The 4,343-nt window shown below is 44.1% G+C and overlaps 1 non-coding gene across 1 annotated transcript; it reads left to right on the top strand.

Moving 5' to 3' along the window:
- Nucleotides 1–3,550: 3,550 nt before the first annotated feature.
- Nucleotides 3,551–3,622, top strand: trnaa-cgc (transfer RNA alanine (anticodon CGC)). Its single transcript has one exon. It is a non-coding gene; the product is annotated as a tRNA-Ala (tRNA).
- Nucleotides 3,623–4,343: the final 721 nt, after the last annotated feature.

The following is a 4,343-nucleotide window of genomic DNA, read 5'->3' as shown; positions in this document are numbered from 1 at the left end:
TGAACTAGGAGCTGGAGTTGAACACGCGGCCACTCGGGCCTGATCCACCATTCTACAAGATCATGGTTAATCTGATTGTGACCGCATCTTCACATTCCCGCCTACACCCGATGAACTTTTAACCCCTTGTGTAACAAGAATCTATTTCCCTCAGCCTTAAAAATATGCAAAGACTCTGCTTCCACCGCCTTTGAGGAAGAGAGTTACAAAGACTCACGACATTCTGAGAAAAAAAACAATCTCCTCATCTCTGCCTTCAATGGGCGACCCTTATTTTTAGATAGTGACCCTTAGTTCTAGATTCTCCCACAAGAGGAAACATCCTTTCCACATCCCCCCTGTCAAGACCCCCCAGAATATTCTATACTTCAATCAAGTCAGCTCTTACTTTTCGAAACGCCACTGGATGGAAGCCAAACTTGTACAACCATTCCTTCTAAGACAACCTGCCCATTCCATGTATTAGTCTTGTCAATCTTCTCTGAACAACTTCCTTAAATAAGGGAACCAATACTGTACACAGTCCTCCGGATGTGATTTCAGTGATTCCCTGTATAACTGAAACATAACATCCCTACTTCTGTATTCAATTCTCCTCGCAATAGTCAGATGCAGTAAGAGCCTGCCTACCCCTGCTCTCTGTGACTGTGGACCTGATGGTCTGTCAGTGTATCTGTGTGCTGGGAGTGATAATGTACCGACTGTGTGTGGGAAGGATGTTGTTGATAGCTTGGGTGGAGGAATCATCACATTCATGCTGCTTGATGGAACTTTTTGATGGGGCAACAGAGGAGATTAATACGGATAATGTATTTGTTGTTGTGTACATGAGCATCCACAAAGATTTGATAAAGTGTCACATAACAGGATTGTCAGCAAGATTAGAGCCCATGGAGTAAAGGGGACAGTATCCGTGTGAATACGAAGTTGGCTGAGTGTTAGGACACAGAGTAGTGGTGAACAGCTGTTTTTTTTGGACTGGAGGAAGGTAAATCATGGGGTTCCCCATGGTGTTAGGATCCCTGCCTTTCTTTATCCATATTAATGACGTTGACTTTGGTGGACAAGTACACTTGCACAATTTACACATTGCACAATATTTGTAAGTATTGAGAGATGTGAGGAGGATCGTGACATTCTTCAAGAGGACACGGACAGGCTGGTGAAATAGGAAGGCAAGTGGCAGATGAAATTTATTGCAGAGAGGTGTGAAGTGATTTTTTTCATTCTGAAAATCGAGCAGAGGCAAGGTAAAATATAGGACACAATTCGAAATGGGGTTCAGGATCAGAGGGACCTGGGGAATATATGCAAAAATTGGTGACGGTGGCGGGGCTGGTTGAGAAAGTGGTTTACAAGGGAAACTGAATTCCTGGCTTGAAGGCTCCATAAATACAGGCATAGAGTACAAAAGCAAGGAAGTTATGATAAACCTTTATAAAACACTGGCTCAACCTCAAATGGAATATTCTGTCCATTTCTGTGCACCACACTTTCGGAAGGATGTTAAGATACTAGACTCACGCTCCCCAGGCAGCAAACCTCAGCCTATAGCAGTCCAGTGCCAACACTGCTCACAAACCGGAATGTAATCGGGTGCAAGTGTCATGCTCGGAGTCCGCTCTTGCTGCATGTTCGATGCCCCGTCACTCTTCCTCTAACTTTCCTAATCTAACTTCAGATAGCAGGCTGCAGACTGCTGGGGCACATGTCATATTGATTTGCATATGAATCAACATTCCTACATCGTTGTCAGGATCAGATCCTGGAATTCCCTCCATAAAACCACCAGGGAATCAGTGAATGATACAGCACAGATTGGGATATATTCTTCCAATGTGCAGTGGGACTTGGGTGTCCGTGTCAATAAGTCACTGAAAGCGAACATACAGTTGTAGCAAGCAATTAGGAAGGCTAATGGGATGTTAGCCTTTATCGCAACAGTATGAGAGTAAAGGAGTAGTGAAGACTTGCTTCAATTATACAGAACTTTGGTTAGACCGCACTTGGAGTACTGTGTGCAGTTTTGCCCCCTTTACCCGAGAAAGGATATTATCACCATAAAGGCAGTGCAACGAAGGTTCATCAGAATTTTTCCCAGGATGGCGGGACTGTCCTATGAAGAGAGATTTGTGAAAGTGGGCCTACAGTCTCTAGAGTTTCGAGGAATTAGCGGTGATCGCATTGAAACCTGCAAAAGACTTAAAGGGATGCACAGGTCGCTGCAGGTAAGATGTTTCCACTGGTTGGGGAGTCTAGAACCAGGGAACACAATTTCAAAATAGGTAGGGAGCCACTTAGGACAGAGATAAGGAGGCATTTATTTACTCAGAGCGTTGTGAATCTTTGGAATTCTCGACCCCACTTGGCTGTGGAAGCTCACTCAGTGAGTATGTTTCAAGCAGAGAATGACAAATTTCATAAAATAGGGATATGGGGATAGTGTGGGAAAATTGGATTATGGAGCAGGCTCGATGGGCTGAATGGCTATTCCTACTCCTATGTTCCTATGTCTCCCCAGAAATTCTATCATCGAGAAAGACAAATATATTAACATGTTGGAAATATTATTATCAGAAGTCACATGTCATATTGATTTGGCTATGTAACAACTTCATTGTGGCCGGGTTCAAACCCTGAAATCCCCTCAATAAAAACCACCAGAGAATGATGAAGCACAGATTGGAGTCTTTTCGGCCCATTGTTCCTGTTCTGGCTCTTAGATAGCGTCATTAAATTAATCCCACTCCCTCCCTGTTCATTCCCTGTAGCCCTGTAGGTTTTCCGCTTTAGGTATTTATCCAGTTACCCTTTGAAAGTTATTACCGAATCTGCTTCCACCGCTCTTTCACAGAGTGTATTCCAGATCTCAATAATTCAGAATTGTTCTCTGCTGGTTCTTTTTGTCAATTACCTGAAATCTGTGTCCTCTGGTTCCCACACTTCTGCCACTGGTGCAGTTTCTCCTCACTGATAATATCTAAAGATTGCATGATCTTGGGCACTTCCATTAAATTTGCCTTTAACCTCCGCTTCCACGCAGTGAAAACCCGGTGTTTCTCCAGTCTCTCCACATAACTGATGCCTTTCGTCCCTGATACCATTCTGGCAAAGCTCCTCTGAATCCTCTCTTAGGCCTTGACTCCATTTTAAAGTTCCCAGAATTGGACACAACATGTGAACTGGGGCTTAAACAGTCCTTTATAAAGATTTTGCCCAACTTCACTGCTTTAGAATTCAAACATGCGTTATAATTGCAAGGACGATTCGGAACTCCACAGAAATGCTCGCTTGCGTTACCATAGTGAGCGCTGGGATCAGAGTGGGGGAAAATTTTCTCCTTTTTATGTAATTACCCCACGTTCTGAAGCCAAGTACATCTGTGGGAATGTATAGAAAAGTAAAGGACACATTTCATTGCCCTTGTTTCATACAAGTGGCACCGGCAATTTGGACAGGTGTCAGGACTGGGGAAAGACTGCTGATACTGATGAAGACTGAGAACATGATAAATACAAAGAATCAATTGTGAATCATTGCAGTCAGGGTTGGGGATGTAGCTCAGTGGTAGAGCGCATGCTTCGCATGTATGAAGTCCTGGGTTCAATCCCCAGCATCTCCAAGTAGTTTTGAGAGGAACGTTACACAGCAACGGCAGTGCTGCACCGATGTTCTTGATGTTTAAGTTCACAATTCGCAGCAATAAATCTGTTTAATCAGTCAATTATATTGTCGCAGGACTTCATCGCACACCCTCTGGGCAGTCCACCTCAGCTGATAGCAGTCCAGTGTCAACACAGCTCACAGACGGGAATGTATCTCAGTGCAGTGTCGTGCTCGCAGTCCACACTTGCTTTATGCTGGATCCCCTGTCACTGTTACACTCACTTTCCTAATCTAATGTCTAATGTCAGACTGAGCACTGCTGGGGCAAGACTGAGAGTTGGGCATTTGTGTGAGAAGCAGAAAGGGTGATGGAGTCTTGGGGCATGGAATCATAGAAAGGTGACAGCACAGAAGGAGTTCATTCAACCCATCCAGCTCTCTGCAAGAGCAATTTAGCTGCTCCCACTTCCCTGGCTTTTCCCCTTAGTCCTGCAATTATCTCTTTTGATCTTCAGGCGCTTATCCAATTCCCTTTTTAAAGCCACTCTTGAATTTGACTCCACCACAGTCTCAGGCAGTTTATTCCAGATCCTAACCACTCACTGGAGAAAGAAGATTTCCCTCCTGTCGCTTGTGATTCTTTTCTCGATCACCTTAAATTTAAATGATCTAGTTCTGGACCCGTCCGCCAATGGAAACAATTTCTCTCTATCGGCTCTGTTTTTACCCCTCATGAT

This window comes from Heterodontus francisci, chromosome 21 (assembly GCF_036365525.1).
Source record: "Heterodontus francisci isolate sHetFra1 chromosome 21, sHetFra1.hap1, whole genome shotgun sequence".
NCBI lineage: Eukaryota > Metazoa > Chordata > Chondrichthyes > Heterodontiformes > Heterodontidae > Heterodontus > Heterodontus francisci.
The sequence above is the reverse complement of the archived record's forward strand: the minus strand, read 5'-3'. Positions and strand labels throughout refer to the sequence as shown.